Source organism: Chenopodium quinoa, unplaced genomic scaffold (assembly GCF_001683475.1).
Source record: "Chenopodium quinoa cultivar QQ74 unplaced genomic scaffold, ASM168347v1, whole genome shotgun sequence".
In the NCBI taxonomy this organism is placed as follows: Eukaryota; Viridiplantae; Streptophyta; class Magnoliopsida; order Caryophyllales; family Amaranthaceae; genus Chenopodium; species Chenopodium quinoa.
This window is the reverse complement of record NW_018743979.1, coordinates 1,080,388-1,102,769: the sequence shown is the minus strand read 5'-3', so window position 1 is coordinate 1,102,769 and position 22,382 is coordinate 1,080,388.

The following is a 22,382-nucleotide window of genomic DNA, read 5'->3' as shown; positions in this document are numbered from 1 at the left end:
AGTAATTGCATAGGCTTGATCCATAGGCATGGTCGGCTGTGCCGGTAGAGCTCCCTGTTGGCGGGTTTGTAGAGTAGCGGGAAGTTGCGCAATTTGATTATCTACAATTTTATTGTGCGCTAGAATTGAATCGATTGTCGCATCTCTACTCTCCATGTGCTTCTGCATGTTAACCAACATCGCTCTAATTTCCACCAAAGAAGGGTCGGAAGATGAGGAGGGTTGTTGTGGTTGGTTCTTCTGGCCAGCATTGGGATGGTAATATTTCTGCTGCTGTTGCTGTGGCGCCTGTGGTTCTTGTGGTGGTGGATTTTGAACATTAGTACTCCAGTAGGAAAGGTACGAATGATTCCGATACCCAGGATTGTAGGTGTTGGAGTATGGGTTATTCTGCCTATAAGCTTGAAAGGCATTAACTTGCTCCACGGAACTCCTGCAATCTTGTTCCCAATGACCTAAAATACCACAATTTTCACAAAAAGCCTCATTAGAATTATTATTAATCGCAGAAACATTAGCTACATTGGCAGTTCTAAGATTATCTAATTTTTGGCATATAGAGGTCAGTTGAGCTTGCAAAAAGGATACAGAGTCAACACTATGTTTCCCCTTGTTAGCAAATCCTCTGAGATTCCCATATTGGGAATTATGTATCGCCATATCTTCAATAACTTGACCTTCATCATCAACATTAAGATTCATAAATCTCCCACTAGCTGCAGAATCTAAAATTATTCTAGAAGAATTTCCAATGCCATTATAGAAGGCTTGGATTAACTGTCATTGTGCTAAATTATGGTGGGGGCATTCTCTTTGTAGGTCCTTGAACCTCTCCCAAGCCTTATATAAATATTCATCGGCTTCTTGGGCAAAGTTCTGAATCGCACTCCGTAGTACGGTTGTTCTCTCTGCAGGATAATACTTGTTATAAAAATTCAAAACAAGAGTTTCCTAGTCAGTTATACCAAGTGCAGTTCTATTTAAGCCATTAAACAACAATTTAGCTTTTCCAGTTAAAGAGAAGGGAAAGAGAATCTCCCTGATTTGGTCTTGCGTGACCCCAGCTTGCCTGATGGTATTAAAATATTGACAATAGTCGGCAATGTGAAGATTCGGGTCTTCACCCTTAGCTCCACTGAATTGCTTCCTCTCTATCATCGTTATAAATTGAGGTTTAATTTCGAATTGAACCCCATCAAGAGCAAGAGTAGGAGTGAGATGTGAAAAATCTGAAAGCTTTGGTTGTGAGTAATCACTAAGCTTCTTTGGAACCGCCATCTCTGATTCTGCGTCTGATGATACCTCTGAATCGCTAGAACCAGTTGGAGGATCGCGGTGATTATTATTATTATCACCAGAATCCGCCAGGATTTCCTTGTAGAGATTTTTATGACTATGGAAGGAACGCTCGATCTCAGGATCGAATGGGATGTACCCTGATCTGGAACACCTGGGCAAAAACAAAAAAAACCTAAAAGAAAATACGAGATTTGCCTCAGAGAACTAACGTTCTCTGAGACAAAAAGAAAATAACCTAGACTACAAAAATAATCAGAAATAAAAATAAAAACCGCTACCCCGGCAACGGCGCCAAATTTTGACAGGGTAAAGTCGTATCCCCTAATCAAAAGTAAATACCTAATTCCTCTAAATAAAGTAGATAGGGAAATAGGGTCGAACTCCACAGGGAAACAAGTCTTTCTATTCCTAATTAACTAATATAATCTAGATTATTAAGTAACCAATATGTGAATTTGAATGTAAAACTAAACTATGAAGATTAAGAATAAGGAGAGAATAATATATAAAAGGATCTAGAGCATACGTTCACCAATAAATAATATTCCAGGGTAGAATATAATAATCATTCATCAATGCATGTATTAATCAGATTATAAAGGGCTTTCGCTACGTATTATAATCACACAATTAATTTATCGGTATTAAATCTCATCTTTCGAATCTTGACCTAACCATTTATAAATTAACCTGCCTATTGAAACTAGACCTAAACATCAATTCTCATCTGTCGAATCTCAAATCAATATTGTCAAACTCATGCATAAAAGACCAGGCCTAATCTAGTCACAGAGCATTAAATCAATCAATAGGAAATTAATCTAGCATTGATAATTAACAACAATAAATTACCCCTTCATATTATTTATGGATCCCCATAAACCCTAGAAAGAAAACTACTCACATATAATTAAATATAAAATAAACAAAGCAATTAAGCAAGACATGATTAAAGGAATAAAATAAACAACTAAGATTAAGAGAAGAGAAATCGTTACCAAAATAAATCTGGAATTAAGAATAGATTAAGAACAAAGGTTTAAGAGAGAGAAAATCTAAGAAAACAATTAATAGAGTAGAGAGAGAGAGAGAGAGAGAAAGAGAGAGAAAGAGAGAGAGAGAGAGAGAGAGAGAGAGAGAGAGAGAGATTGAGAGAGAGAGATAGAGATAGAGAGAGAGATAGATAGATAGATAGATAGATCGATCCTAAAATCGTATTACGGAGGAGTATTTATACTCTGTACAAATCCTAAATTAAAACAAACTTAAACGACGCTAATCGTCTCCTAATATTTACACGCGCCCGATCGGGCGAGGCATCGCCCGATCGGGCGCGCCTTTTTGCTCTTCAAGTTGAATCTCGCGCCTGGCCGGGCCCGTCACCGGGCGCCGACCTTTGCTTCTCCTGCCCGGCCGGGCGCGCCTCCGGGCGCCAGCCTCTTTGGCCGGGCGGCTCTCTTGGGCCACTATTTGGAATACGATTGGGCTCCAATACTTCGGGCCAATCTGGGTTTCCTCTTCCGGTCTTGAATACTCGCTCCAAATGCCCCAGTATCACCTATACCGAGCCCTTAATCACCGGTTCGATGACTCTAACCGGCCCTGGGCTATAAAATCTGGTCGTACTTCACCAGTGCTCGTGATTGCTCCAAAATACCTCGGGAAAATACTCCAAAAGTATAAATCCCTGCAAAAGTCAACCAAATCTACGAAAACACTAGAAAACACCAATTAATAATAAAAGTGGCTCTAAAGAGCCAAAAATACTACTAATTATGATCAAGGGACGGGGGTAAAATACTATATAAAATAGACACATCACATGGCACGGCGATTTTTTTGAGGTGCTTTGACTGGTTCAGCGAAGACAAAACCCCCGCGGCACGGGATTCTCCACCGTCATACGGTACCAGTCGCTGTGTCGCGGCATGATGCCACATGACACGGTGCACAACTGCGTGTCCTACACGCTCCTGAAGACGCCTGGCGAATATTCCGAGCATCTTTGACTAAGTTTAAATGATTTTCCGCAGCTCTTGGACAGTTATTTTCTCACCAAAATTATGCGGGAAATTCTAATTGGTATTTAAAGGGTATCAAAATTACCAATTTACCCCTAACAAGCATCAGAGTCACATTTTCGAATTTTTAAACACCTAATACGGTCGGATAGTCGACTTGAGGGTAAATCATCTACGTTCCACGTCCGGGGACAATCGAACCATCATTATTTCATGGCGCAAGGTTCTCGATACATAGACTTGCAGATTTCATTTGACAAGTTTTTTCCTCAAGCATGGAAAATTGTCGGTCGTTGTCACCTCTCAAAGAAAAGAAGTCAGCGATTATATCAGTTGTCGGCTTTCCTCAAGCATGGAAAGCATTATTGTGGATTTTTCTTAAAGTATAAAAAACCGCCAAGTCGGCTTTCCTCAAGCATTGAAAGTGTTATCGGTGGATTTCTTCAAGTGTAGAAAACCGCCAAGTCGACTTTCCTCAAGCATGGAAAGTGTTATCGGTGGATTTCTTCAAGTATAGAAAATCGCCAAGTCGGCTTTCCTCAAGCATGGAAAGTATTATCGGTGGATTTCTTCAAGCATAGAAAAACGCCAAAATCATATGTCGACTTTCCTCAGGCATGGAAAGTATCATCCGATAGGTTTCTTCAGGCTTAGAAAGCTATCAAAATCATCAGTCGACTTTCCTCAGGCATGGAAAGTGTTCCAACAAAACGTCATTCGGTGGATTCCTTCGAGCATAGGAAGCTACCAAACTCATTTGTCGCCGATACACTGGTATCAGATACGCATTTCTATCCCTTTTCACTTTTATCTGTGGAACTAATATTTTTCTGCAGGGGTATACAGAGAGATTTAGTATCGCATAACGTCTTAAATCATTCTCCGTCCCTATTGACAACTTTGACTATCGTTTTTGAAACTGATGTTTCTACAAACTCAATCAAAGTGGGGGCTTCTGTAGACACCTAAAAATGTCTCCCCGAAACCAAACCTGATGATGAACAATCTTTCACCGCCATTATTGGTCAAGTTAAGTATTTAATCCAGAGAGTGCTTAAAAAATCGTATTTAATTAATTAAATTAAGTTTTTAATTGTTCATGGATCAGTCTTGATGTTTAGTCAAAGCATAGTTTATTTTTATTTTTTGGCCCAAACCTTTTTATTTATTTTTCTTTATTATTGTTTTAGCCCAATTAATAAATAATAAATCAGAAATGGCCCGAAATTATGAATCGGCACTTAAAAAGGCTGAATTTTATTAGGGAAAAAGTGTATTTAGACGGAAAATGGACACAGGGTTTGTCGCGTCACGGGACTGACTGCTACGCCACAACACAGTTTCCCGTGACACGGTTCCAGTACCGTGGCACGGGGCATCCCCGTGTCTTTTCCGCGTAAATCTCTTTAATTAAATTCAGTTTTTAATAGTTCATGGATCAGTCTTGACACTAGCCTACCCTTCTTCTTTCAAAATTCCTTCCTTAAGCACTCCAAGGAGTCCGTACTTTACTCGAGATTCTATCCTTAAACCAAGGCGTGAAAGGTAGAACTGTTTAAGGGTTAGGCTCCAAATCAACTCTATTTAATTTAATTTAATTTAATTATTGTTTTATTAATTTTTCTTGAAGTTACTAACTCGTTTATTGTTTTATAGTTGCAAGCAAACAAAATCAAAGTATGAATTATGTTCCTTTTTATTTCTATTATTTTTCTAACGATTTTTATGTTGTTGGAATTATTGTTAAATTGTTTCCAATATTAATGTTGATTTTATTATATATTTATTGATTAGCATATTGCATGTTTAAAGGGAATACGTAATTGAAAATCATGCCTAATAAGATAATTTGGACAACCGGTTAAGGTTCCTTGTTAATCTTGTTGTTTAATCAAGTGATCACGATATTTTAGAATTATATGTTGCATTAATATTCAACCAATTTATCCTAATAATACTTTGGAGCAAATTGAATATTTTGTTTGTATGCCTTTGAGATCGCAGGAATGCTTTTCAGAAAAAGAATCGAGTAGAGACCAATACGGGCGAATGTGAATCCATGACTCACTTTGTACCATCATCCCTAATCCTCCTTTCGTGGTTCTGAACCATATGGAGTTAGTAATCTCATGGATTATGAATGGGGTGTAACCTTCACGGGTCAATCGTTGTTGCCTTTCGTTGTCCCTTAATCGTGGTTGCCTTAAATGATCCGTGAACGGTTTACAAGTTCCTTAAAACCTGGTGGCGGCTCCCTACTTTCCTTGTCCCTAATCGTTGTCCCTAATCGTATATGTCAATTCCCACTTCCTATGAGTGCCAATCATATTCACACATGCTTAACGTAGGCGACTTCAAACAACTCCTACATTGTCCAATCCCACGAGTCGGTGAAACTCCTTGCTAGGCTCCCCAATGATGAAAACTGAAAATCGAATTGTTCGAATGCACTCCATCACCCTACCAATCCAAGAAGCATCAAAATTCATACGAACCATCACCGGTTCAAAAAAATCCCACTCCACTCTATCATATGCTTTTCCCATATTAAGCTTAAGAGCTAAGTCACCCTTTTTTTCCTTAGAAGATTTCATATGGTGGAACATCTTAAAAGCAACTAGGACATTATCTTAAGTGACCCGGAGTGAAAGTTGATTGATTTACAGAAATAATGTCATGGAGGAAAACTTTTAGCCTATTTTCCAAGACTTTAGCAACAAGTTTATATAAGACATTACAAAATTATAGGGAGAAAATCAATCATTTTATCTGCATTTTTTTTTCGGGATTGTAGGCGTCGCTCGAAGTGCGCCTACGTTAAAGCATGTGGTGAATATGCTTGGCACTCATAGGAAGTGGGAATTGACACACGATTAGGGACACGATTAGGGACAAGGAAAGTAGGGAGTCGCAAACAAGTTTTTAAGGAACTTGTAAACCGTTCACAAATCATAAAAGGCAACCACGAATAAGGGACAACGAAGGCAACAACGATTGACCCGTGAAGGTTACACCCCATTCATAATCCATGAGATTACTAACTCCATATGGTTCGGAACCACGAAAGGAGGATCGAGGATGATGGTACGAAGTGAGTCATGGAATCACATTCGCCCGTATTGGCCTCTACTCGATTCTTATATTGAAAAGCACTCATGTGATCTCAAAGGCATACAAACAATAATTCAATTCGCTCCAAACAATTATTTAACTAAATTGGTTTAAGATTAATGCACACATAATTCTAAAATATTGGTGATCACTTCAATTAATAATAAGATTAAAATGATCCTAAACCGGTTGTCCAAATTATCTTATTAGGCGTGATTTTTAATTAAATATTCCCTTTAAACATGCAATATGGTGATCAATAAATATAATAGAACAAACATTAATATTGGAAGCAATTTAACAATAATAACGTGAGTCAAATCAAATAATAATAATAATAATAATAACAACTCTAATCATGATACTAGCAATATTAAAATAAAAGTAATTAAATTAATTAATTACTCACATTCTGCGCGTTCCTTTGAATTGCTACATCATGAATAAACTGTTAGTAACTTCAATGAAAATACAAAGTAAATGAAAATAAAATTAAATAAAAAGTAGAGTTAATTTGGTCCAAACCCTCAGTTATTTGTACCTTTCACGCCTTGGTTTAAGGACGGAACCTCGGGTTAAGTATAGACTCCTTGGAGTGCTTAGGGGAATTATTATGGAAGAATAAGGAGGCTAGAAATTAGGTTAAAGAGAGAGAAGAGAATGATTTTTGGTGTAAGGTGAGAGAGAATGATTATTGGTGCCCCGAATTGCAAAAAGGAGGGGGGTATTTATAGGGAAAATGAGCAGAGGGAACACACGGAACCCTAAAAAGATAAAAACCCTAAAAAAGGCTACCGCGACACGGTAGATTCTACCGCGACACGGCAGATTCGACCGTGTCACGGGGGAAATTAGCGTGACGCGGGGAAAAATAGAGTGACGCGGGAAATATTTGACCTACGGGAGTGAAAACGCGTGAAGGGATTACGCGGAAAAGACACGGAGTTGTCCCGTGTCACAACACTGGCACCGTGACACGGGAATTCCTACCGTGACACGGCAGTAATTCCTGTGTCGCGGCACAGTTCCCCATGACACGGGGAAGTTTTAAGCACCGTGACACGTCAGCAACCCACCTTGACACGGCAGAAAACGCCGTGACGCGGCAAAGTCCACCGTGTCACGGCATATGGCACCGGGTCACGGTACTTATGCCAAGTCACGGGGCACTAAAAAACATGAAAATCCCCTCCAAATTACCGTGTCACGGGAATTTCTCCCGTGCCACGTCAGATCTTGCCGTGTCGCGGCATTTTAGCTGCTGCGCGGTAATTCCAGTTTTTTACGCGTTTTTAAAATCATCATAACTTTTGATCTAAAACTCAAAATAAATCATATAATATATCATTGGAAATTTATCAAGTCTACTTTCCAACCTAATTGGAATCCGGTCAAAATAATTTGTAGATTTTAAGATATGGCCGTTTTAGTAAAAGAGTGTCGGTTTTGGGCCGAGTTTAATGTTTTGCTCATATCTTTTTCGTTATAGCTCGGAATTGGGCTTATGATATATGGTTGGAAAGCTTATTTAAAGGCCTATCCAAACAAATAATAATTTGATCAAAATTGTATATCCATAAAATCAGTTTCTCTCAGTTTTGCGATGTGGACACGAAAAGTGGAAAATAGGTTATGGTTTAGGGAAATGAGCTAGAAATTGGATTGGTTCATGAAATATATTGGATAAAACATGGATTTAAGCACTCCAAAGATTAAATACTCAAATCGACCAATAATGGAGGTGAAAGGTGTTCATCAACGGGTTTGGTATTGGGGAGACATTTTTAGGTGTCTACAGAAGCCCCTACTTTGACTGAGTTTGTAGAAACGTCAGTTTCGAAAACGATAGTCAAAGTAGCCTATAGGGCAGAGAATGATTTAAGACGTTCTGCGATCCTAAATTATTCTGTATACGCCGATACCTGCAGAAAAATGTTAGTTCTACAGATAAAAGAGTAAAGGGATAGAATGCTTATCTAACACCAGTGTATCAGTGGCAAATGAGCTTGGTAGCTTCCTATGCTTGAAGGAATCCACCGGATGACGTCTATTGAAACGCTTTCCATGCCTGAGGAAAGCCGACTGAGGAGTTTGGTAGTTTTCTAATCCTGAAGAAACCTACCGGATAATACTTTACATGCTTGAGGAAAGTCGACGTATGAATTTGGTGTCATTCTATGCTTGAAGAAATCCACCGATGATGCTTTCCATGCTTGAGGAAAGCCGACTTGGCGGTTTTCTATACTTGAAGAAAAATCCACCAATAACGCTTTCCAAGCTTGAGGAAAGCCGACTTGGCGTTTTTCTATACTTGAATAAAAATCCACCGATAACGCTTTCCAAGCCTGAGGAAATCCAACTGATGAATATGGTGTCATTCTATGCTTGAAGAATTCAACCGATAATGCCTTCCACGCTTGAGGAAAGACGATTTGGCGGTTTTCTATACTTGAAGAAAAATCCACCGGATAATACTTTCCATGCTTGAGGAAAATCGAAAGATGATGAGATTGCAAGTCTCTGTGTATCGAGAACCTTGCATCATGAAATGATGGTGGTCCGCTTGTCCCCGGACGTGGTCTGTAGATGGTCCTCTTGTCCCCGGACGTGGGCTGTAAATGGTCCGTTTGTCCCCGGACATGGGTTGTAAATGGTCCGCTTGTCCCCGGACGTGGGCTGTAGATAAGACCTGCAAAAATAAATTTGCCAATGGACTCGTATATACTGTGATTGACTTGACCACTAACTTGACCAAGTTTGACTTGATGTGACATGACATGTGTATGACTTGTGAGTGTGTGTGTGTGTGTGTGTATATGTGTGTGTGCAGACACAAGCAAACGAAGATGCAAAAGCAAAAATTTTCCGTCAATTTTTGTCATGAGTGGAGGGTACCGACTTTCTCCCGAAAAAGAAAGATGTGAAAACTGAACTTTTATTTTCGAACTTCCTTCGATGAAAACTTGGAAAAAGTTTTTGAACTTCCCCAAAATAAAATAATGAAAAAGGAGAGAAGTTTTGAACTTCCTCCTTGAGCAAGACAAAATGAATCGTATGGATTGAATTGTTTGTCCTGAAAATAATGTATGCATGATGCATGTTCTTAGGCCAGGAGGCTAAGGACAATTACATCATGTGACACGATAGATGAATGAACTTAAGTCATGGAGCTAAGCATCATATATGGTGTAAAGAAGCGATTTTGAACGTCACTTAGGTCTGGAAGCTAAGCACGTATAGTGATTATTGCATAATGAACGTTGCTTAGGTCAAGGAGCTAAGCACGATATGCTTTGTATGATTAAAAATCATTGATATATAAATGTTTCTTAGCACATTATGCGAAACAATGAACATTGCTCAGGTCAGGAAGCTAAGCAAGTATACAATGTTTCTTCTACTGAATGTTGTCTTTAAATATGATGAAACATGCACAGTGTTGAAACAAGATTTCATGATAAAGGGCTCTTAAAGGGAAGGATGATTGATATGGATATGGATGTGTGAGTGAAGTGTGTGAATGTGATACTAAGGTTGGCTGCAAGAGTTATAGCGGTGGAAAGAGATGTGAGAAGAGTTAAAGATGATGACTCTTCAGGCTGGGTAAGCTAATGTGATTTGGGTTCAAGCCCCGAAGTCTAGCTCTAAATGGATAGGGATAAGAATTGGATATAATTTGACTCTATCATGCATGGATATGAATATGAATGTGGCCGCACCTCGATGTGAGGTCCCGTACGTATCCGTTAGGAATCAGGCCGAACGTAGCTCTAAACGAACTTTGCACAAGTGTATGTACACCCCAGAGAGGTCTTTCAAGGGTTGTAATGTGGTTAAGTTGATGGTTTAAGGAAGAAAGGGGTAAAAGGCTCAAGACCCGAGAGAATCTCCAAGATGTGTAATTTTGAATTTGAAAATTTTGAATTTTGCAAGATTATTTTCAACTTTTTTTTTTTTGAATTTCTTTTTTTCTCTTTTTTTTTATTCTTTTGTATCAATGTAGAAAATCTCAAATCATGCGGTCCATCACTCACTTAGCATTCATGTTTCTCAGGCACGGTACCAAGAACTCGATGAGAGACGCAATTTGAGACGTGTTCATATCAAAGACATTTGAACACTTGCCTTTAGACATTGTTTTATTGTTGCTTTGCTGCTTTCTTTTTTTTTTTTTACTTGCTTTTTGAATGTTATACAATTACACATCTTCCAATCCCAGGGTTAAGTGAATGTGGGTTGTAGAAATGAAGGCCAAACGTTAGACGAGGCTCAAAATGGTTGATGAAGAAATGGAATGTGATTGAACGGTTAACAGGGAATGACATGGTTGCAAAGGTGCCTCAAGTCATTGGTGTACCTTGGGTTTAGTTCGGTAAGTGATTTTTTTTTTTAATTGAGAATGAATGAATGAAAAATTCTATGATCGAGATGTAAAGGAAAATTGCTCATTTTATTGATGGAAAAGGTGAACGAAACACATGAAACATATAAAAATTCAAAATGGAAAACCTATGCTAGACATGAATGGGGAATGGAGATGAATGATAAAGAAAGAAATCATGAAATCTTGCACGAAGGATCTGTGTGCCTTGTATTCATTACTTCTTGCCGCCTAGAGGGACAGGAAGTTTGTTTGCATCCATCAAGTCTTGAATGACGTCCTTCAAATTCCAACATTGCTCCGTAGTGGTGCCCCTTCCTTGATGGTACTTGCAATAGGCATTGGGATTCCATTTGGCGCTCCTTTCTTCAGATTTTGGCTCTGGAAATGATCCAATAGGTGTGATCAATCCTTGACCATAAAGGCGATCAAAGGCCGCATCATAAGTCATTCCTATATGAGTGTAAGTTCTTTTCTTCTTGGGCAATGGAGCATCAAGAGGTAACACTTCATTGATATCAACTTGGCTTATATTGTTGGTAGTATTTTCGTGCTTAGAAGACGAAGAAGAAGAATGGTCGTTCTTCTTGTTTTTCCAAGTGTTATTATTGTTACTACCAGCAGTCTTTATTAGCTATCCCTCGATATTGATGCCGATGTCGTATACAGCTTCGAAAGTGTTCAGTGGAAGAAATTTGAGATGTTCCCTATATTAATGAGTCAGATTTTGAATAAAGGGGCGAACCATCTCTCTTTCTTTGGGAGGATCTACCAAGAGTGAAGTTGTTTCCCTCCACCTGTTCAGGTAAGCAGTGAAGCCTTCATTCTCTTTCTGTTTGAGAATGGAGAGTTCACGTTCAGAAGTTTTAGTTTGAATGTTACACTTGTAACGATTCATGAAACTGTCGGTGACATCTTGCCAAGTCGCAGTATGATTGACATCTAAGGAATAAAACCATTGTTGGCGAGCATGTTCTAAGGAGAGAGGAAACACCGTAGGGAAGAGTGTTACGTCCAATCCCTTAAGAGCCATGGTTGCAGAGAATGCCTTCAAATGGAATATTGGATTGTCAGTAGGCTTGAACTTTGGAATATCAGCAGTGGAGAACTTTTCAGGGAGTCTGTCCTTCACATTCAAAGGAGTGGGAGGTCGTTCCACATAAGTGAAATCCTCAGAAATCTTACTCATTTGTTCCTTCAATTTGTCAAGGGTGGAAACAGTGACCTTGTTTTGTTCCATGGTAGTGACCCTAGTGGTAAGGGTTTGCATCATGGCAGACAGTGCCTCGATGGATTTGTTGATGTTCTCAATATCTTCTTTAGTGGCCATTGAAAGGTGATGAGTAATGGAGATGGAAAAGTTCTCTTTGAACGCCTATTAGATCTGAGAGATTGTTGCGGTAATGACTCGAACCGTATTAATCTATCCCACTCATAGGAAGTGGGAATTGACATTACAATTAGGGACAAGGAAAGTAGGGAGCCGCCAACAAGTTTTTAAGGAACTTGTAAACCGTTCACGGATCATAAAAGACAACCACGAATAAGGGACAACGAAGGCAACAACGATTGACCTGTGAAGGTTACACCCCATTCATAATCCATGAGATTACTAACTCCATATGGTTCGGAATCACGAAAGGAGGATCGGGGATGATGGTACGAAGTGAGTCATGGAATCACATTCGCCCGTATTGGCCTCTACTCGATTCTTATATTGAAAAGCACTCATGTGATCTCAAAGGCATACAAACAATAATTCAATTCGCTCCAAACCATTATTTAACTAAATTGGTTTAAGATTAATGCACACATAATTCTAAAATATTGGTGATCACTTCAATTAATAATAAGATTAAAAGGATCCTAAACCGGTTGTCAAAATTATCTTATTAGGCGTGATTTTCAATTACATATTCCCTTTAAACATGCAATATGGTGATCAATAAATATAATAGAACAAACATTAATATTGGAAGCAATTTAACAATAATAACGTGAGTAAAATCAAATAATAATAATAATAATAACAACCCTAATCATGATACTAACAATATTAAAAATAAGAGTAATTAAATTAATTAATTACTCACATTCTGCGCGTTCCTTTGAATTGCTACATCATGAATAAACTGTTAGTGACTTCAATGAAAGTACAAAGTAAATGAAAATTAAATTAAATAAAAAGTAGAGTTGATTTGGTCCAAACCCTCAGTTATTTGTACCTTTCATGCCTTGGTTTAAGGACGGAACCTCGGGTTAAGTATAGACTCCTTGGAGTGCTTAGGGGAATTATTATGGAAGAATAAGGAGGCTAGAAATTAGGTTAAAGAGGGAGAAGAGAATGATTTTTGGTGTAAGGTGAGAGAGAATGATTATTGGTGCCCCGAATTGCAGAAAGGAGGGGGGTATTTATAGGGAAAATGAGCAGAGGGAACACACGGAACCCTAAAAAGATAAAAACCCTAAAAAAGGCTACCGCGACACGGCAGATGCTACCGTGTCATGGGGAAAATTAGCGTGACGCGGGGAAAAATAGAGTGACGCGGGAAATATTTGACCTACGGGAGTGAAAACGCGTGAAGGGATTACGCGGAAAAAAACACGGAGTTGTCCCGTGTCACAACACTAGCACCGTGACACGGGAATTCCTACTGTGACACGGCAGTAATTCCCGTGTCGCGGCACAGTTCCCCGTGACGCGGGGAAGTTTTAAGCACCGTGACACGTCAGCGACCCACCTTGACACGGCAGAAAACGCCGTGACGCGGCAAAGTCCACCGTGTCACGGCATATGGCGCCGGGTCACGGTACTTATTCCAAGTCACGGGGCACTACAAAACATGAAAATCCCCTCCAAATTACCGTGTCGCGGGAATTTCTCCCGTGCCACGTCAGATCTTGCCGTGTCGCGGCATTTTAGCTGCTGCGCGGTAATTCCAGTTTTTTATGCGTTTTTAAAATCATCATAACTTTTGATCCATAACTCAGAATAAAGCATATAATATATCATTGGAAATTTATCAAGTCTACTTTCCAACCCAATTGGAATCCGGTCAAAATAATTTGTAGATTTTAAGATATGGTCGTTTTAGTAAAAGAGTGTCGGTTTTGGGCCGAGTTTAATGTTTTGCTCATATCTTTTTCGTTATAGCTCGGAATTGGGCTTATGATATATGATTGGAAAGATTATTTAAAGGCCTGTCCAACAAAATAATAATTGGATCAAAATTGTATAGCCATAAAATCATTTTCTCTCAGTTTTGCGATGTGGACACGAAAAGTGAAAAATAGGTTATGGTTTAGAGAAATGAGCTAGAAATTGGATTGGTTCATAAAATATATTGGATAGAACATGGATTTAAGCACTCCAAAGATTAAATACTCAAATCGACCAATAATGGCGGTGAAAGGTGTTCATCAACGGGTTTGGTATTGGGGAGACATTTTTAGGTGTCTACAGGGATAAGCACAATAAAATTCTTGTTCAAATTCTCCGGAATAGGGTGACCTCTCAAAATGCCAAGCACTAGATTACAAACCGATGGACCAACAATATGCCAATAAGTTTGAAAAGACAAAGGACACATACCGTCCAGCCTAGGATCCTTTATAGGGTGCATCTGACTTAAAGCAACACGTACCTCCTCCCCTTTGAAATCTGCCCGCAGACCCGAATTCATAGCATCACTAACTCGCCCTTCAACCCCACACAATGCATCCTCAATCCCCACACATTCTCCAACATAAAATAAATCCTTAAAAAAAGAGTTTGCAACCGACCCAATTGCAGCCTTTCCCTTCCTCTCCATCCCAGTATCATCAAATAAACGAGAGATAGTTTTTTTTTTTGCCCAACGCATGACGGTTGAAAAAAGAGGTATTACGATCACCCGCCTCTAGCCATAAGACAGGTGACCTTTGTTTCCAATATACCTCTTCTTGCTGCACTAAATTACTTATCTACCTCACTAGTTTGATTCTTTGCTCCATCCGACTTGCCGATAAGCCACCCCTGTTTAGTTTCTTGAGCTTTTTTTTTTCTTTTTTTCCCCCAAATCCTTAAAGATCTTCCCAAACTTTTGATCACTCCACACCCTTAAATTCGTTGCACATAGCTACAGTTTTTAGTCAACACCAGCACCAGTATTCCATGAATCCCGAACAACCTCTTCACAGCTTTCATCGTATGCCCAAATCTGCTCAAAGCGAAACAATTTCTGCTTTCTCTCCATCTCACTAACCCCAGACTCAAGGATGAGCTTAATAAGGCTATGGTTGAACCATTCTAGATCAATGTGCACCACTTTAGCCTGTTCAAATCTGTCTGGCCATTCACTGGTAGCCAAAGCTCTGTCCAAGTGACATTGGACGTTTTCAATTCCCTCACGGCCATTGTCATAAGTGTATGCATATCCCTCAAAACGAATCTCACGTAAACCACACAAATCCACGGCCTCCCAAAAATTGATCATTTGCCATTCCGCCTTATCCATACCCCCGTTTTTATCATCATCCGAGAGAATCTCATTGAAGACAACCAGACATACCCACAGGAAATGAATTTGCGCAGTTAACTCAGTGAGAAGGCTCCAAGATAGATATCTATTTTGGACCTACGGCCACCTATAAAAGCCTGTAAGCCTCCACTGACCATCTCCAAGACCCCCCTCGACCCAAAAATTCATATGGTGCACCGAAATCGACCTTAACGATAATTTCAACCCCTTTCTCCATAGTATGGCAAGGCCCCTAAAACGTCCCACGCTATCCACCGCAAAGCCCTCAAAATCACCCAAGTGAACCCTAACTCTATCAAACTCCACACTACTTAATTTCGTCTCTGCCCAAAAAAATCACAGACGAAGCCTCCCTCCTTACAAGGTCATGGAGGGAAGAGACTTTCGCGAGATTGCCCAACCCACGACAGTTAAGGCTAAGGATACTCATTGTAGTTGGCGGGATTGGGTCACGCCAACCTCCGCCGAAACAACTATGCTATCAGTAACGTGCAATTTTTTAACCCTTTCATCATCACTTCTTTCCTCCAACTGCCCACACTCTCTCTGTCATTTAGAACATGGTAGAGTCCCATTCACTCATAGAGTTACTGGGAATTTTCCTGCAAGTCCCACTCTTCACACTAGCCTTCCTACCCTTTGAATCATACATACGAGGTTGCTGCTCTCCAGCAGTATGCACAACCCTGTAATACCCTAAATTCTCGACTTTAAGTTTCGAGTACGAAACTTGTTTTAAGGAGGGTAGATTGTAATACTCGTATATTTTACGATTTGATAAAATATAAAATTAGAGCTTTTATATATACAAATATATTATTTTGATAGAATTTTAATAATATATTTTATTAAGTATTTTTTTTAATCTCTTTTATGAGAGGATATATATACCCCTTCACCCTAATAATCTTGTTTAATTGATCTAGTAATATTAATTATTATATTATACTCTATATTCTGAGACGTGTGTGTTGTTATGTTGTGCTACTTGTGTTTGCTGCCATGTCTTTTCTCATGGTGGCCCTGCGACGATCTATTTTGGAATTTGTCCTTAATGGTGAGCAGTCAAGTCTGTCTAAACAGGTTGATCAAGTGATCGTAGCTAAAGGAGCTCAAGTGATCAATTAGTTTGTTATAACGAGTTTGTAAAGTTGTATAAATAGCTCACTTAGTTTATTGAGTTGTATAGCTAAGATTTTGTAAGCCTTAACACTTGTCAAGTTGTTGAGTGTGGCGGTAATACCTCCCATTTAGGTGTATGTTTTCGCAATTTTATTTAAAGGTTGTCTATTTTTCATTTATTTACTGTTTATTATTAGCTAGTAAATCGGGGTGTTACAAACCCCCTCCTTCATGCACATTAACAAACCATCAATTTCCTTACCAATCCTATCCACGCTCAAAACCACCTCTTCATTAGCAACTACTCCCTTCTTCTTCTCAGGAGCTATCACTGGTTTGTGGGTGAAAGTAAGGGTCTTAGCTTTCGATTTTAAGCGTGACACCTCCTGTTTGAGTTTATCTCTACCCTTTTTAGGGGAAGCTTTCAACCACAATCCGCATGGCTTCTCATCGATCTCCTCATTCTCATCAACATTTGTGCAATCCTTCTCCGTGTGGCCGATAATTCCACACTTAAAACAGAAAGACGATAAACGTTCATACTTGAATTGTACTGTAGTGATCGCTCCCCTCTTATTGCGGATTTTCTGGACTCAGCGCAGTGGCTTTGTGATGTCAACAATAACCCTATCCCTACATGACTTATCCCATCCGAGTTCATCATTCTCAACTTCTGTAACATGCCCAATCTTTCCTAAGAGGTGTTCAGCCGTAAGTTTGGATTTAACCCATAAATCTTTTGACCAAACTTTGTTTAACTTTTTTTTTTTCTCATGGTGATGTCATGGATGCAAACTTTTTTTTTTCTCATGGTGATGTCATGGATGCGTAATTAGCCTACATGTATAATCATAATTTTGGTTTGCTCCATCGTTAATCACAACTATTGTTAGCATAGTTCGTTGTTTCATGGATCTTTGATAGTGTTCAATGTTTAAGTATCGATCATAAGGTAATCACACTATCAATCCTTAATTAGATCATTTATTTATAATTTGATTGTATTATTTATTTTATGTAATCACACCATCAATCTTTATCTTCGGGAGTTGTTTGATATTATTGTGGTTGTATTATTATTATGTGTAAATTTATTTGTCATGTTTGGTTATAATTTGTTTATTGATTGTACTCTATATTATTATTATGTGAAATTTTATGAATGTTACTCATATGATCATGTTTCGGAAACATATGGTTAATTTATGATGATGTATGGTTTAATTGTTGTATTATTTTATTTTATTATATTGATTGATTGTGTTATAATTTCTAGGGTTTTTAATGTTGTTGTTATAGGAGTATTGTTTTATCAAGGTTTTAGGGTTGTTAATTCAGAGTATTATTTTTGGGTTGGGATTTGATTATATTTGGGTTATGAGTATTTTATTTTTTTTAGAGTTGAGATATTATGAATCGGATTGTCATGTAATTTGGGAACTCGTGCCATTATTGAGATACTGTTTATTATCAAGTTAAAGATTATTTGATCGATGTATAAGATCAAAAGGTTGAGAATTATATTTTATTCTTGGCTTGAGGCTCGGCGTTATAGACCTTAGTCCTTGGCATGTTGGTAAGGAGATAATAATCATGAGTTAAGAATGAGGTACAATCTTTATTTATATTTATTTTTCTATGGTCCCTTACAGTGGGAATTGACCCATATGTGGTCTGGTTCAAGGTGTTTTCTAGTTATTGAGAGTATTCAAGTTTTTATACTTGGTTGTTTGTTATTCGAATTACCAATGTCCAAGGCTAGGTATAAAACAAAGAGCATGACACATTTATGGGACAAATGAGTTGAGTAAAGGTTTGTATTGTTAATCGAGGTTGAGTTGTTAAAGCTTATTCTCAGAGTACAATGTGTAATGTAGTTTTGAACTACATTGTTTAATTGATCTAACAATATTAATTATTATATTATACTCTATATTCTAATATGTGGTGATTACTCAGCTTTTTGCTGACGTGTGTGTTGTTTTGTTGTGCTACTTGTGTTTGCGGCCATGTCTTTTCTTATGGTGGCCCTGCGACGATCTATTTTGGAATTTGTCCTTAATGGTGAGTAGTCAAGTTTGTCTAAACAATTTGATCAAGTGATCGTAGCTAAAGGAGCTCAAGTGATCGATTAGTTTGTTATAACGAGTTTGTAAAGTTGTATAAATAGCTCACTTAGTTTATTGAGTTGTATAGTTGGGATTTTGTAAGCCTTAACACTTGTCAGGTTGTTGAGTGTGGCGGTAATACCTCCGATTTAGGTGTATACTTCCGCAATTTTATTTAAAGGTTGTCTATTTTTCATTTATTTATTGTTTATTATTAGCTAGTAAATCGGGGGTGTTACAAAATGGTAGCAGAGCCTAACCGCTCATGGGATTTACGTAGGGATCTTCATATCCCAGCGTGGTTTTTGTTTAGGAATGAACTTGTTAATTAAGAGTAGGATTAAAATTAACATAGGCTAAGCCGTTTCAAGAGTGATTCTCTATGTGCTTGTTTTTGTTATGCTTTTTATTTTTATGTGACTAGCTTTCAGTTCGAGGACGAACTCCTTTTTAAGGGGGATATATGTAATACACTAATATTTTAGTATTCTATCTATATATTTCATGAAGATTAGTTCGGTTTATTAATTTTTACTTTCTCTCAAATTTACAAGTATGTTATTTTTTCTACTAAGTTTCGGGATGAAACTTGTTTCAACGAGGGTAGATTGTAATATCCTAAATTCTGGACTTTAAGTTTCGAGGACGAAACTTGTTTTCAGGAGGGTAAATTGTAATACCCTATATTTTACGATTTGATAAAATATAAAATTAGAGCTTTTATATATACAAATATATTATTTTGATAGAGTTTTAATAATATATTTTATTAAGTATTTTTTTTAATCTCTTTTATGAGAGGATATATATACCCCTTCACCCTAATAATCTTTCCTAAGAGGTGTTCAGCTGTAAGTTTGGATTTAACCCATGAATCTTTTGACCAAACTTTGTTTAACTTTTTTTTTTCTCATGGTGATGTCATGCATGCGTAATTAGCCTACATGTATAATCATAATTTTGGTTTGCTCCATCGTTAATCGCAACTATTGTTAGCATAGTTCGTTGTTTCATGGATCTTGGATCGTGTTCAATGTTTAAGTATTGATCATAAGTTAATCACACTATCAACCCTTAATTAGATTGTTTGTTTATAATTTGATTGTATTATTTATTTTATGTAATCACACCATCAATCTTTATCTTCGGGAGTTGTTTGATATTAATGTTGTTGTATTATTATTATTATGTGTAAATTTATTTGACATGTTTGGTTATAATTTGTTTATTGATTGTACTCTATATTATTATTATGTGAAATTTTATGAATGTTACTCATATGATCATGTTTCGGAAACATATGGTTAATTTATGATGATGTATGGTTTAATTGTTGTATTATTTTATTTTATTATATTGATTGATTGTGTTATAATTTCTAGGGTTTTTAATGTTGTTGTTATAGGGAGTATTGTTTTATCAAGGTTTTAGGGTTGTTAATGCAGAGTATTATATTTGGGTTGAGATTTGATTATATTTGGGTTATGAGTATTTTATTTTTTTAGAGTTGAGATATTATGAATCGGATTGTCATGTAATTTGGGAACTCGTGTCATTATTGAGATACTGTTTATTATCAAGTTAAAGATTATTTGATCTATATATGAGATCAAAAGGTTGAGAATTATATTTTATTCTTGGCTTGAGGCTCGGCGTTATAAACCTTAGTCCTTGGCATGTTGGTAAGGAGATGATAATCATGAGTTAAGAATGAGGTACAATATTTATTTATACTTTCTCCGTTTTTTTATTATTGTACCATAGGGGTTGGGTGCAAATATTTTGGTAGTGGAAAAAAGTAAGAGAGAGAAAGGTAAAAATACAAAATTGTCCATGTGACATATTGATAAACTAAGGCAACGTTTGGTAATTGGCTTTTTAATGGCTTTTTGGTTAGCTTTTGGCTTTTGGCTTTTTAAGGTGGTCAAACAGCCAAAAAATGTGTTTGGTAATTGGCTTTTTAGTCAGCGAAAAAGCTGGCTTTTAAGGAAAAATGAAAAGGCTGCTTTGAGTAGCTTTTTTGTTGGCTTTTGGCTTGTTGGCCCACAAATTATCTAATAAACAGCCAAAAACCACCAATTAATTTACCAAACACTTTTGTAAACAGCCAACTTAAACAACCAATTTCAAAAGCCATTATAAACAGCCAAACATTCCAACTGGTCAAACAAGCCAAGTGAACCAGCCATCAGCCAACCGCCAACAGCCATTTGCCAAACAAGGCCTAAAAAGTAAGTGTGAAAAAGTAAGGGTATGTTAGGTATTTGTAGTGTGAACACAAATAATTTTTTTCCTAAAAAGGAAATGGTGCAATATTTCTGAAACTTCCTAAAAAGGCAAGTGGTGCAATAATAAAAGAACGGAGGAAGTATTTATTTTTCTATAGTCCCCTACAGTGGGAATTGACCCATATGTGGTCTGGTTCAAGGTGTTTTCTAGTTATTGGGAGTATTCAACTTTTTATACTTGTTGGTTTGTTATTCGAATTACCCATGTCCAAGGCTAGGTATAAAATAAAGAGCATGACACATTTATGGGACAAATGAGTTGAGTAAAGGTTTGTATTGTTAATCGAGGTTGAGTTGTTAAAGCTTATTTTCAGAGTACATTGTGTAATGTAGTTTCGAACTACATTGTTTAATTGATCTAGTAATATTAATTATTATATTATACTCTATATTCTGAGACGTGTGTGTTGTTTTGTTGTGCTACTTGTGTTTGTTGCCATGTCTTTTCTTATGGTGGCCCTGCGACGATCTATTTTGGAATTTGTCCTTAATGGTAAGCAGTCAAGTTTGTCTAAACAGGTTGATCAAGTGATCGTAACTAAAGGAGCTCAAGCGATTGATTAGTTTGTTATAACGAGTTTGTAAAGTTGTATAAATAGCTCACTTAGTTTATTGAGTTGTATAGCTAAGATTTTGTAAGCCTTAACACTTGTCAGGTTGTTGAGTGTGGCGGTAATACCTCCCATTTAGGTGTATATTTTTGCAATTTTATTTAAAGGTTGTCTATTTTTCATTTATTTATTGTTTATTATTAGCTAGTAAATCGGGGTGTTACGAACCCCCTCCTTCATGCACATTAACAAACCATCAATTTCCTTACCAATCCTATCTACGCTCAAAACCACCTCTTCATTAGCAACTACTCCCTTCTTCTTCTCAGGAGCTATCACTGGTTTGTGGGCGAAAGTAAGGGTCTTAGCTTTCGATTTTAAGCGTGACACCTCCTGTTTGAGTTTATCTCTACCCTTTTTAGGGGAAGCTTTCAACCACAATCCGCATGGCTTCTCATCGATCTCCTCATTCTCATCAACATTTGTGCAATCCTTCTCCGTGTGGCCGATAATTCCACACTTAAAACAGAAAGACGATAAACGTTCATACTTGAATTGTACTGTAGTGATCGCTCCCCTCTTATTGCGGATTTTCTGGACTCGGCGCAGTGGCTTTGTGATGTCAACAATAACCCTATCCCTACATGACTTATCCCATCCGAGTTCATCATTCTCAACTTCTGTAACATGCCCAATCTTTTCCACAATTTGTCGCACATCTTCATCAGATCGATTGTCAAGGACGAGGTTATATAACCGAATCCAATAAAGGTAGTACTTGATCTCAATTGTTTCCGGTTGTTCATCACCATGAATTTCTTTAAGCAAAAGCAGTTGATTATCGAAATTTCAAGGAGCCCCATCCAAAACCTTCTCTTTATCGCACTAGTGAAAAAACTGAATAACAAAGAGGTTATTATCAATTTTGCGGAAAATAACTCCTTGATTCAAAGCCCGGATTTGTTTCATTGTGTTCTGGAA